Source organism: Erpetoichthys calabaricus, chromosome 5, assembly GCF_900747795.2.
Source record: "Erpetoichthys calabaricus chromosome 5, fErpCal1.3, whole genome shotgun sequence".
NCBI classification, from domain to species: Eukaryota; Metazoa; Chordata; class Cladistia; order Polypteriformes; family Polypteridae; genus Erpetoichthys; species Erpetoichthys calabaricus.
The window spans coordinates 19427339-19441899 of record NC_041398.2 but is presented as its reverse complement, the minus strand read 5'-3'; the positions used below and the strand labels follow the sequence as shown (position 1 = coordinate 19441899).

Sequence of the window (14561 nt, the reverse complement as noted above, 5' to 3'; positions counted from 1 at the left end):
GTCATCGATATGCGACGAGGACTCGCGATTTCCTGTCGCTACTCGATTCGCGTGTCCGGAAAAAAGGAAGACAAGAGAGAAAAGAGCGTCGAGTAGGCCGAAGAGTGCCGGTGAGTAACGGGATAATCGAGCGGGGGTGAGATTAATAATTATGGGAGACGAAAAGAAACTAAAGGGGGGAAGAACAGAGGCAGGAATGTCGGGAAAACAACAGCGGCACGGGGCGATGAATCTGGAGAAAGGGAGAATGGAAATGACAGTAAGCAAAAGTCCAGCAGTTTTAGTTTTTACTCATTCGTTTATGTTCACACTGGTCCGGGTCTGGAGGTTGTCGTCATGAGCCGCTCGCTCGCCCCGTCCCCTGACTGTTATTCAGCCCACGTTTAATGTGCGCAGTTATAACTCACCCCACGTTCCTGGTTGATTGCACTTCTATAAAGAGGAATTGATTCTTGGAGACATCCAAAAGACTTTATTGAAGGTAAAACAGAAAAAAAAAGAAGTGTTAGAAGTTCATATTGAATAAGGAAGAAATGACACCGAGGAGGTCAGATAACATGGCGGGCAGACTTGTAAGGAGCACTCGGAAATGATAGTTGAGTAAAAGTCGAAATACGATGGTGCTTTAAAGTTAGTGAGCCCTTTAGAATTTTCCGTATGCCTTAATAAATGAGTCCTAGAGCATCGTCAGATTGACACACTTGGCCTAAAACTAGGTGAAGAGAACACAATTGAACAAATGAGACGAAACTCCTTTCATACTGGGCCATTTATGTATAAAGGAAATAACCCGATGCCATAAACTGTGAGTGGCAAAAATATGTGAACCTTTGCTTTTAGTATTTGGTGTGGACCTCCATAACTGGTAGGTCTTAACCAGTCCTGCACGTCGGCTTCACTTCCTTCCACGACATTTCTATTGGGTTAAGGTCAGGACTTTGACTTGGCCATTCCAGAAACTTTAAGTTTATTCTTCTTCAACCACTCTTTGCTTTGGTAGAACGGCTTGTGTGATGAGATGTCTCTTGAGATGTCATCCACGGACAGAAGTCCTGAAATATTTGTTTAGAATTCGTGTGCATAATTCAGAATTCATTTTTCCTGTCCACAATGGCGAGCTGTCCTGGCCCAGATGTAGCAAAACTGGCCCAAAGCTTGATAGTACCGCCACCTTGTCTCACCGATGGGATGAGGGTCTCATGCAGTGTTTTTCTTTCTCTAAGACCGAACGCGTCTCATTTGAACCAAAAGGTTCTATTTTGGTCTCGGCTGTCCATAAACTGTTACTTCAGTAGCTTTCAGGCTTGTCCACATGCTCTTCAGCAAACGGTAGTTCTCTGTTGTTCAGTGTTCTCCTGATGGTGGACTCATGAAGATTAACATTAACCAGTCACTTGGTTCTTTTGTGACCTCATAGACAAATCCTTTTGTTGGTCGACCACTCCCATGGGTGGGTGGGCGGGCGGGCTTTGGGGAGAAGTAACAACAGCATTTATTTCTATAGCATGTTTTCAAACAAACGATGTAGCTCAAAGTGATTTACATAATGAAGAAAGAAAAATCTAAAAATAAGTTTAGGCAATACTAAGTAACAAAGAATAAAGTAAGGTCAGATGGCCGGGGAGGGCAGAATAAAACAAACAAACAAAAACTCCAGAGGGCTGGACAACAAAAAAAAAAACAAAACCTGCTGGGGTTCTAAGACCACCAATCCCCCTCTAGGCATTCTACTTAACATAAAATGACCTCAATCAGTCCTCATTGTATTCAGGGTTCACATGGAAGAACTTGATGATGACGGTCATGTGGACTTCTGGCCTTTAATCCATCAATGTAGGGACATCGCGGTGCTTTGATCAGGTGGTGGGGGCGCAGATCAGCATCACATATAACCTGAAAAAGAACAGCAGAAATAAATAGGGGTTAGTACGGATTATGGAGCCTTGATGAAAATAAGTCAGTGCACATACATAATATCAGGGTTACACTAAAATGAGAAAGCCATGTTACAGTAATGAGTTTGTTAAAGTGCTCCACTGTCTTAGCCTGATGAATTTCTATCAGTCAGCTATTCCAGATTTTAGGTGCGTAACAGCAGAAGGCCGCCTCGCCACTTCTTTTAAGTTTAGCTCTTGGAATTCTAAGCAGACCCTCATTTGAAGATCTAAGGTTACAATTTGGAGTGTCAGGTGACAGACATTCCACAATCTGAGATTATTGAAGGCTTTGTAAACCATCAGCAGTATTTTAAAGTCAATTCTAAACGACACTGGTAACCAGTGTGGTGACACTAAGACTGGAGTGATGTGCTCGGATTTTCTTTTCCTAGTTAAGATTCTGGCAGCTCCATTCTGCACTCGTTGTAATCGATTGATGTCTTTTTTTTGGGTGGTCCTGAGAGGAGTGCGTTACAGGAATCTAGCTGACTGAAAACAAAAGCGTGAACTCACTTCTCAGCATCTTGCAATGTTATAAGACGTCCAACTTTTTCTATATTTCTTAAATGAAAAAATGCCGTCCTAGTAATCTGACTAAGATGTGACTTAAAATTCAGGCCAGAGTCAACAGTTACCCCTAAGTTCTTTACTTCCGTCTTGACTTGTAATCCTAATGCACCAAGTTTATTTCTAATAACCTCATTATATCCATTATTGCCAATCACTAAAATTTCTGTTTTCTTCTTATTTAGTTTGAGAAAATTACTGCTCATCCATTCAGTAAGTAAGTAAGACATTGTGTTAGTGAAACAACAGAGTCGGGGCCATCAGGTGCTATTGATAAATACAGTTGTGTGTCGTCAGCACAGCTGTGGTAACTCACGTTATGCCCCGAGATAATCTGAACTAACGGAAGCATGTAAATCGAAAAGAGCAGCGGACCCAGGATAGAGCCTTGTGGAACACCATATAGAATATTGGGGGTCTTTGAAGTATAATCACTGCAACTTACAAAGAATTTTCTACTTGCCAGGTAGAATTCAAACCAATTGAAGACCCTGCCAGAGAGGCCCACCCACTAACTAAGGCGATTTCTAAGAATATTGTGATCAATGGTATCAAATGAGGCACTCGGATCTAAGAGGATACGATACAAATTTGTGTCCGCCTAATTTTAATGGACGTAGACTTAAGCGTGGGCTCTACTTGATTGAGTCAGTCAGATTAAAACAAATGTTTGACTGTTGTTGTTGTTTACTCGAATGTACAAATGAAATAGTCGCCAACATTTAACAAGTCACCTTAAAGACGGGCTATAAACGTATTACCATTTTAACCTTTGAATAAATCATCAGAGTTGAATTTTTACTTCTATAATACACAACCCTAAAATGTGTTTTATTACTTTCATTACTATTTATCAACGTTTATTTATTTAAGTATTCCTAATACAGTGGACCCTTGACTTACGAACTCAATTCGTTCGCGAGGGCTGGTTGTAACTCAAGTTGGTTGTAAGTCAAGACTATTTTTCCCATAAGAAATAATGGAAATACCCATAATGCATTCCGAACCTCCCACAGCAACACTTACTTAACCTTTTCATAATAAAAAAAATGGTTGTATAATTTACCAAAAACACCAATAATTTTTCTAATGTACTAACCAAAAAGTTATAAAAAGTGCCTAGCCTACCAGAAATGACAATTTCATACTGTACTCACCATTTTAAGTTGACATCTTTGGCTTGCAGGAAGGGAGGAGGAGGAGAATGAAATGGAAGGTGGTTATTGTTTGGAAGGAGCCTCCTTGTGCAAATCTTTTCTTTGTAAAATTGTCGAGATGGTGGATTTTGACATGCTGTACATATTGGCGAGATCGGTCACACGGACGGCACTCTCATATTTCCGCACAATTTCCTTCTTCGTTCCGATTGTGATCGTTTTCTTTACCTTCGTTACTTTCTCTTCCTTCCTTAGCAATGATCGAAAAAAATTATATAAATCACTGCACTGACTGAAATTACGTCCACAAACACACGTATCTGGGCTCTCGGCTGTTTGTTCACAATTGCGCAAGTGGATACACGTGACCGCATTCGGGTCGTAACGCAAGATGTTGATCGTAATTCAAAACAAAAATTTTGGTCGTAAATTGAGTTGTTCGCATGTCAGGCCGGTCGTATATCGAGGGTCGACTGTATTCCATTGTCCCCCGTTCTGCCCGCAGATCAGCCTCTGTTCTTTGTTTGCTGATGTCTGTCAAATATTCTGCGCTCTTCATGTCTGTTCTCAACATACCAGCAGCTCCAGTGAGTTTCTTGCCTGTGGATCTCGTAGTCAAGTTTGGTTTTTTTTAGCTGTATTATGATTACAGAATATTACAAATCACATACTTGACACTCTCACGGTCAGGTATCAGGGAAGAGACAACGTTAAGAAAGCTGGCAATAAAATTGTGAATTGAAAGAATCCATTGGCTGTCTCTACATTTTATCAAATGTAAGAAACACAGTTATCATAGAGTCCCCCAAACTATGTGACTCTTCAATTCCACCAGAGGGGGTAAACGTTGAACATTATTCAAGTTATTGTCTGTTTTTTTACCTGCATTTTTTATTACTCTTTAATTTAATATTTTTTGCTGCTGGAGTATCTATCTATCTATCTATCTATCTATCTATCTATCTATCTATCTATCTATCTATCTATCTATCTATCTCAATTATTATTTTTTATAATGAAGTTTACTATGTTAAACGATCTGTGAAGAGCAAATATTATGCCTTAAAAAGAGTAATAATTTTGCAGTTTTTGTGACTGTGCACCTGTTAATCAGGCTACTCAATTAGTTGACTTAATCGGACCTTTATTGCTTTTGGGATTTTTACTGCCTCTTTAAGATCATCAAATTCATGTTTATTATAATACATATTATTTATGTAAAAGTTACATTTAGAGATTAAAACATGACAGATGTTTGTTTGTAGTTCATATCTCATTTGACTCCATCAGGTCCTAGTGGGGTGCTGAAGACATTGGCCTGTCTTTAGGGTCTCAGAGACTGGAGGAGGCCAGGAGTCCAACTGTACAGCAGGCACTGATGGGCATCAGCATCACGACTGGTAACAAGTTAGAGATGGCAGATAGTTCAGTTGGGCATCATCCTATATGACTATCCAAGCAAACGGCATATTAAGAGCACACAGAGTCTGTATACTCCAATATGGCCCTGACATAACAACCTGTAGAGCTGTAAACAACTCCACTTTACTGGTTATTTTAGCACACACCACACTGAGTCTGTCAAGTCATAGCCATTAAATAATTCAATCTGAACAGCTGGGAATTTATTTTGGCAATGATATTTCTGGTAAGGCATTTTTTTCTTCTCGCTTGTTGTAGGTTTATACTGAAAAACCAGTTTACATCAATTTAGTTTTCTATAGGAAATATATACAGTGGGGCAAAAAAGTATTTAGTCAGCCACCAATTGTGCAAGTTCTCCCACTTAAAAAGATGAGAGAGGCCTGTAATTTTCATCATAGGTAGACCTCAACTATGAGAGACAAAATGAGAAAAAAAATCACATTGTCTGATTTTTAAAGAATTTATTTGCAAATTATGGTGGGGAAAAAGTATTTGGTCAATAACAAAAGTTCATCTCAATACTTTGTCATATACCCTTTGTTCGCAATGACAGAGGTCAAACGTTTTCTGTAAGTCTTCACAAGGTTTTCACACACTGTTTGCTGGTATTTGCAGATCTCCTCTAGAGCAGTGATGTTTTGGGGCTGTCGCTGGGCAACATGGACTTTCAACTCCCTCCAAAGATTTTCTATGGGGTTGAGATGTGGAGACTGGCTAGGCCACTCCAGGACCTTGAAATGCTTCTTACGAAGCCACTCCTTCGTTACCCGGGCGGTGTGTTTGGGATCATTGTCATGCTGAAAGACCCAGCCACGTTTCATCTTCAATGCCCTTGCTGATGGAAGGAGGTTTTCACTCCAAATCTGACGATACATGGCCCCATTCATTCTGTCCTTTACACGGATCAGTCGTCCTGGTCCCTTTGCAGAAAAACAGCCCCAAAGCATGATGTGTCCACCCCCATGCTTTACAGTAGGTATGGTGTTCTTTGGATGCAACTCAGCATTCTTTCTCCTCCAAACACGACGAGTAGAGTTTTTTTTCATCTGACCATATGACATTCTCCCAATCCTCTTCTGGATCATCCAAATGCTCTCTAGCAAACTTCAGACGGGCCTGCACATGTACTGGCTTAAGCAGGGGGACACGTCTGGCACTGCAGGATTTGAGTCCCTGGCGGCGTAGTGTGTTACTGATGGTAGCCTTTGTTACTTTGGTCCCAGCTCTCTGCAGGTCATTCACTAGGTCCCCCCGTGTGGTTCTGAGATTTTTGCTCATCGTTCTTGTGATCATTTTGACCCCACGGGGTGAGATCTTGCGTGGAGCCCCAGATCGAGGGAGATTATCAGTGGTCTTGTATGTCTTCCATTTTCTAATAATTGCTCCCACAGTTGATTTCTTCACACCAAGCTGCTTACCTATTGCAGATTCAGTCTTCCCAGCCTGGTGCAGGTCTACAATTTTGTTTCTGGTGTCCTTTGACAGCTCTTTGGTCTTGGCCATAGTGGAGTTTGGAGTGTGACTGTTTGAGGTTGTGGACAGGTGTCTTTTATATTGAGAACGAGTTCAAACAAGTGCCATTAATACAGGTGACGAGTGGAGGACAGAGGAGCCTCTTACAGAAGAAGCTACAGGTCTGGGAGAGACAGAAATCTTGCTTGTTTGTAGGTGACCAAATACTTACTTTCCACCATAATTTACAAATAAATTCTTTAAAAATCGGACAATGTGATTTTCTGGATTTTTTTTTCTCATTTTATGTCTCATAGTTGAGGTATACCTATGATGAAAACTACAGGCCTCTCTCATATTTTTAAGTGGGAGAACTTGCACAATTGGTGGCTGACTAAATACTTTTTTTGCCCCACTGTATATATATTGTCACAAAAGCCACAAAGAGCCATAGCAAGGTTTGGGGCAGCCACCCATATATTTGGTTTCCTGGCTGCAAATCGTCATTTAAGTGATAGCACTGCTGTGCACAAAACCGAGTCCAAAACAGAACTGGGGGAATGGGGAAAAGGTGGAGGCTTTTAAAGGGGAAGACAGGAAGTGAGGTCAAAGGGGTCAGGCTTATGAAGGTCTTCAGCCATAGGTTGCCGGCAAGGTCTCCTTCCATAGGCTTGGTCCCAGAAGTGACGTCAAGAGGGCCAGGTGGAATCTCCCATGAGTGGTCTACAGGAAAGGGAGAAAAGGAGTCGGTGCACTCTGCCACATCCCGGTATGACTTGGAACTGCCCTCACTCAAGGCCTTTAGCTGCCTCCCATACCACAGACACATATTCTAAGGTCTGGACATTAAGTAACAAGGTTCTAGCTGTGAGTCATGGTTTTAGAATACTGAGCTTCAAAAGTTTTGACTCTCTATTTATCAAGAGTATACAATCTAGGAGACAGAGCTGGAGGTGGCAGAGTTAAAGATGTTAAGATTTGCATTGGGTGTGACGAGGATGGACAGGATTAGAGATGAGAACATTACAGGGTCAGCTCAGGTTGGATGGAGACAAAATCAGAGAGGATAGAGCTACCAAGTAAGAGGAGAAGAGGAAGGCCTAAGCAAAGGTTTATGGATGTGGTGAGAGAGGACATGCAGGTGATGGGAGTAACAGAACAAGATGACGAGGACAGTAAGATATGGAAGAAGATCATCTGCTGTGGTAACCAGTAATGGGAGCCGCCAAAAGAAGATGAACTTCTTCAATCCTTTTCCTTTAATTTTGTTCCTATATGTAAAAGATGCATTTTTAGTTAAAAACGGCAAGTTTTATTGAAAATATTACTCCCAAACAAGAAGGTAAGAACCGTATTGTTGTAGACTATGTTTGTAAGTTGTGACAAATAAGGGCACTCTCGCTCCCTTGAACCCTCAGACCACACACCAGACACCAGGTAAAAGTCCAAAGATGAATATTTATTATAATAATAAAGTGCACAAAGCACCACCACTCCACTATACTCAATAGTAATCAATCTCCCAGACACGTTGCCACCCTTCCACACAGCTCCGCTCGACGTCTGGGATTTCCCACAGTTCTTTTTATAGTCCTTGACCCGGAAGTGCTTCTGAACCCTCAGTCCATGTGACTTCCTAGCACTTCCGGGTTAGATCAGAACTCTTCTTTTTTTCATCCAAGAAGCACGTCATTTCTTCTGTCCGTGTGACTGGGACGTACTTCCGGGGTGTAGGGAAACTAGTCCTTACTCCTCCCTGCAGCGTTCTCTGGTGGCCCCCACGGTATCCAGCAGGGCTGTGATTTAAAAGTCCATAATTCTCTGCTGGCATTCGGGGAACCTCCACGCTACAGGGAGGGCTCCACCTAGCGGCCTGGGGGTATTGGCCGGGATGAATGGCCGGCCATATCCCACAAAGTGAACAGCAAAGTCTTCATCAGGATGCTCAGTTTCCAAGCTGTGGGATTACCGGCGAGTCCAACAAAGTGCCATTTGTAGACGGTGTTGATACGAGTGAAGGCTTTGCTCAAATCTATCAATTCTAGTTGTGTTAATACGTATGAGTTGATTGGGCCAGCACGAATTAAAACACTCAGCATTGTCACTACCAAAAAACAAAATTTTATTAATAATTATTCCGTATAAATTGTACAACCATTTCAAGAAACATTTACAATGAACAATAATGATGGCTCAGTTGTATTGAAACAAAGAATGGACAAAGAAGATTCATTTAACAAACAGACTTCTTCTTCTTCTTTCGGCTGCTCCCGTTAGGGGTCGCTACAGCGGATCATCTTCTTCCATATCATCTTTCTGTTACCCCCATCACCTGCATGTCCTCTCTCACCACATCCATAAACCTTCTCTTAGGCCTTCCTCTGTTCCTCTTACCTGTCAGCTCTATCCTTAGCACCCTTCACTCATTGTACTTGGCATCTCTCCTCTGTCCAAACCAACACAATCTCGCCTCTCTGACTTCGTCTCCAAACCTGAACTGACCCTCTAATGGACAAGATTTAGAAATGAGTACATCCTCCTCACACCCAATGCAAAACTTAATATCTTTAACTCTGCGATCTCCTTCATCCCCTCTCAGTAACAAGAGATTTGAGGTCATCTTGTCAGTCACCTCTTGCAGTTCCTACATCGTGGCTAAAGTTTAAGGGTGACAGGGCTTTTTCAGTTGTTGCTCCGAGACTTTGGAATGATCTCCTGCTCCATATCAGATCTGCTCCTTTGACTGAGGTTTATAAGACTCGGTTCAAAACCCACTTTTTCTCCTCCACCTTCTACAATTGGGTGAGGTTGTCAGGAAGGGGAGGAGAGATGTTACATAGTTTTAATCCACTTCTTCCTCTTTCAGCTGCTTCCATTAAGGGTTCACCACAGCAGATCATCTTTTTCTATCTCTTCCTGTCCTCCTCATCTTGCTCTGTCACAGACAAATTAAGGTTTTCCCCGAATAGCTGAAGAAATGGGCATCTTGGCAGGTACAGTTTGGAAAGACTTCTTCCTGATTTGGCTGTTCCCGTTAGGGGTCGCCACAGTGGATCATCTTCTTCCATATCTTTCTCTCCTCGTCATCTTGTTCTGTTACCCCCATCACCTGCATGTCCTTTCTCACCACATCCATAAACCTTCTCTTAGGCCTTCCTCTGTTCCTCTTCCCTGTCAGCTCTATCCTTAGCACCCTTCACTCATTGTACTTGGCATCTCTCCTCTGTCCAAACCAACACAATCTCCCTTCTCTGACTTCGTCTCCAAACCTGAACTGACCCTCTAATGGAAAAGATTTAGAAATGAGTACATCCTCCTCACACCCAATGCAAAACTTAATATCTTTAACTCTGCGATCTCCTTCATCCCCTCTCAGTAACAAGAGATTTGAGGTCATCTTGTCAGTCACCTCTTGCAGTTCCTACATCGTGGCTAAAGTTTAAGGGTGACAGGGCTTTTTCAGTTGTTGCTCCGAGACTTTGGAATGATCTCCTGCTCCATATCAGATCTGCTCCTTCGACTGAGGTTTATAAGACTTGGTTCAAAACCCACTTTTTCTCCTCCACCTTCTACAATTGGGTGAGGTTGTCAGGAAGGGGAGGAGAGATGTTACATAGTTTTAATCCACTTCTTCCTCTTTCAGCTGCTTCCATTAAGGGTTCACCACAGCAGATCATCTTTTTCCATCTCTTCCTGTCCTCCTCATCTTGCTCTGTCACAGACAAATTAAGGTGTTTCCCGAATAGCTGAAGAAATGGGCATCTTGGCAGGTACAGATCTTCCTGATTTGGCTGTTCCCGTTAGGGGTTGTCACAGTGGATCATCTTCTTCCATATCTTTCTCTCCTCGTCATCTTGTTCTGTTACCCCCATCACCTGCATGTCCTCTACCACCACATCCATAAACCTTCTCTTAGGCCTTCCTCTTTTTCCCCTTCCCTGGCAGCTCTATCCTTAGCACCCTTCTCCCAGTATATCAGACTGCCAGTCTGACTCACATACAGTTTAGTGGCGCACTGTCCACTGCAGGAAAGTCTTTAACAATTTAGAAATGGCAGGCATCATCTGCACAAAACTGCCATGAAATTCTATTAAAATTGACGGTATAAAACATTGCAGATTATTTGGTATTACAATTTAGACACATTACTCCAACATAAGGAACTAAACTGAAAAGAAAAAAAAGGTAATATCGTGCACCACTGTAGTCAATCTGAACTTTGTCAAAAGCCTGCTTCACCATAGAATAACTGATCAAGCGTTTCCTAGATGCTTGTAAAATTTTTTTTCGTCTTCCACGCACAGTCAAGGAGTTCTCGTGAAACTTGCCTTGTGGAATTTGAAGAGTTGCCGGTACCGCTGAGTGCCGGTCCACTTCAAGCACTGAATATAAATCAATTACTAATACAAACATAAAGGTTCATGGTACAAAGATAACCATGCAAAACAGTTATCTATATTACTAAACGACAGTTATATATATGCACGGACGCAGGATGCATCGAAGCGCACGCGCACTGCAACTCAGCGCCCCAGAGTCAAACCCAGCGGCTTCCCAGACTCAGTAGGTAGCGCCCAAACCACACAACACAACCTGTAAACTAAACTTCAGGTCACAATACAACCGCCGCCCGAACGCGCACACCACCGCATATTACTAAACGAAGGTTTTATGTTTATGAAGGTTGTATATATGAACGGATGCCAGACGCAACCCGTGCCAAAAGCGCACTCGCACAGCGCCCAACAGTCAAACCCAGTGGCTTCCCAAAGTCAGTAAGTGGCACCCAAACAACACAACACAACCTGTAAACTAAACTTGACATAAAGCGTGTACGCTATCAGGTTACCATGGTGACATATTTAAACATTGACATAGAATAACTAGACGCCTCATGACTTGCAGAATCGTACGTCAATGTCGCCGCCATATTGTGAGTGGCACTGCTGTGGAGTGAAGTAATGAATAATGTGCTGCTTGGGATTGTACAAACCGCTGTACGCTCCAAACCAGATTCCGGGGGATTACATTTCATAGGTAAGGCTGAACAATTGTTTTGGTTATATTTGGCCATTAGAAAATCCTGTTTTATAATCTTAACTTTAGCTACGCCACTAGCAAAGCTATGCATTTATGTGCTCAAGTTTTGGCTAAACGTATTTAGTCACTAACTATGTAGATTGTTGTTAGCTGTTAACATTTCTCAAACTTGATGATGTTTTTTCTCAAGGAGCACATTGAGGAAACACAGTTTGAAATTGACAACCATCATTTGATGCTCATGTCTTTAGTTGTGTCTGTCTTCCACAAACTAAGGCTGCACCATATTGCCAGACTGAATACTCTCAAATTACAAGATCTGAGTGAGCGAGAGGAGTGTCAGTCTGGAGAAGATCAGTGAGGTTATGGAGAGCTTTAAATGTTAAGAGCGGTATTTAGTATTGTAATCGGTAGTTAACAGGGAGCCAGTGAAGTTGAGGGAGAATCGGTGTAATATGTTCAGTGGATTTACAACAACAGGTTATTATCTGGGGCGGCACGGTGGCGCAGTGGTAGCGCTGCTGCCTCGCAGTTAGGAGACCCGGGTTCGCTTCCCGGGTCCTCCCTGCGCGGAGTTTGCATGTTCTCCCCGTGTCTGCGTGGGTTTCCTCCGGGCGCTCCGGTTTCCTCCCACAGTCCAAAGACATGCAGGTTAGGTGGATTGGTGATTCTAAATTGGCCCTAGTGTGTGCTTGGTGTGTGGGTGTATTTGTGTGTGTCCTGCGGTGGGTTGGCACCCTGCCCGGGATTGGTTCCCTGCCTTGTGTGCCCTGTGTTGGCTGGGATTGGCTCCAGCAGACCCCCGTGACCCTGTGTTCGGATTCAGCGGGTTGGAAAATGGATGGATGGAGGTTATTATCTGGGCAGCAGAATTTTGAAGAAGTTCTAAGCGATTGATAAGTTTTTGTGGGATGCCAGATAGTATAGCATTACAGTAATCTATACGTGAGGTGACTCAGGCATTAACCAATACTTCAGTACTGTGTTTTGCGTAAGAAAAGGACAAAGTCTGGAAATGTTTCAAAGATAGAAGAAGGCAGTCCCCGAAATGTTACTTATATGGGAGGAATGGTTAATAATAATAATAATTATAATTATTATTATTTAATAATTACCATTATTAGTGTATAAATGGATATAAATAATTGCATTTAAACGATTCACCAAAATGTGTTGTATGTAAAAGATACTGTTTTAAACGTTATTGTTTTTTCATCAGAAAACCCAGTTTCCACGTCTACCTGCATTAGTTTAAATGGCACTTTTGCCACTCGCAATATGGCTGACGTATCGTGTCTACTGGGAAACACAGTGAATGTGGCGTCTATCTATATATGTGTATGTATTTAAACTTGAGGTAGTGGTGACTACTGACAGTGCCAGCGGTCAGCTACTCCACAGTGCCTGCGGTCAGGGGTTCAATTATGATTCCTAGCAGCAAACGACTTCTAGCTAACAACACACCCATAGAAAAACAAACACGAGACTGCATGGATAAAAACAATGAACGAAGGCGCCTACAACGTGCTTCTCAAACACCAGAACCAAACGAGTCATGGCTCCAAAGAGAAACAGCTTTACTACAAATATATTTATTTCATTAAATGAAAACCTTCCCAGGACGCTCCCACCCTCCATGATATTACATCCCTTCAAAGATTGGAGGGAACAGAAAGTAATTGCTATTCTTGCATTTGCGATCCTTTAGAGAATCGGGGGTTTACTGGTTAAAAATAAGAAGAAAACTGTGCAAATGCAAATTTCAAACATTTTAATTTCGAGGCACACTTACTTCCATTGTCAAAAATAACGAGCAATGAGTTTCGTCGCTTCTTCTTCTTTTGTCTAATGGAGTTTCGTCGCCGCAGCTTCTTTTTCTGTCTCCTTTCGTTTAAAGGAGTTTTGTCGCGTGTTGCAACAGCAGGTTATTGAAGAGGAGACTCGACAAGGTGGAACCTCAAAGAGTTAGGGATCACGAACTGTGAAACGATTGGTTAAAGTTACACCTGATAGACAACTTCAAACGTTGATAACTGGACAGGTGAGTTTTTGATTGTCATACACTAACAACGATCTCATTCGTTAAAGTTCTGAATTAGCGCACTATGATTTGCTGAAGTTGAATTTGTTTCACAGATATCCCGCCTTTAGATTTGCCCATAATGTCTCCGGTCTGCAGCAATACCCTTCTCAATTGCAGTACCAGCAAACAGTGCGAGCCAGTCGGAGCGTGACGTCAGAATCTCTGTTTACTATCGACACGTGTGACAGAAAGCCGCTGTGTGGATCAGGATCGATGTGTGGTGCTGCGATGTTTGATGAATGGTTCCATGTGGTGAAGCACAATGTCGACGTACAAATGCATTCATGGTGCTTTTAGATTCAAGCGTCGCATATTCCCCAACGTAATGAATGACACGATACGGTTTAAAGGTCTCACATACTGTACCATCTTTGTTTTTTTTTGTACGGCATTGTATTTGAACCACAGAGAAAAAATGTTAGGGACACAGTGAAAATCATTTGTGATTTACTGTAAGTAGAAATCTCAGCTTTAATCTCTAAATGTCCACTTTAACCTCATAGTTTACTTTATAATTAAAGTAGACCGTCGTAAACGTCACCTTAAAACCGACCCAGCTGTTAATCACTATGTGCTTTTGAGGCTTCCTCCTGAACTGACAGCAGCAATCGCTACACACAGAACACGTTACATTTATGATATTCCAGGTCTCTGCAAATTTAGAATTCTTAGATTTATACTTGATATCACTTTCATGATGAAATGCATTAAACTGGGAATATTACGTTTCACAGATAAGTCGTTCACTTCATTTAAATAATGAATACTGATAATAATTACACACAGTGGTGGAGTGGTTGTTCTGCTGCCTCACAGTATGAAGTCACAGCCCTGGTGGTCCCAGCCTGGAGTTTTCATGTTTTCCTGGTGGTTTTCCTTCCAAAGACATGAAGGTTTGGA

At 42.0% G+C, this 14561-nt stretch overlaps 1 protein-coding gene across 1 annotated transcript in view; it reads left to right on the top strand.

The window, feature by feature from the left end:
• LOC114641655 (zinc finger protein 420-like) overlaps nt 1-14561 on the top strand; it is a 58354-nt gene continuing 43793 nt past the window's right edge. The window contains exon 1 of the mRNA XM_028790679.2: nt 1-110. The gene's annotated coding sequence lies outside the window, so the exon portion shown is untranslated. The remainder of the gene's footprint in view (nt 111-14561) is intronic.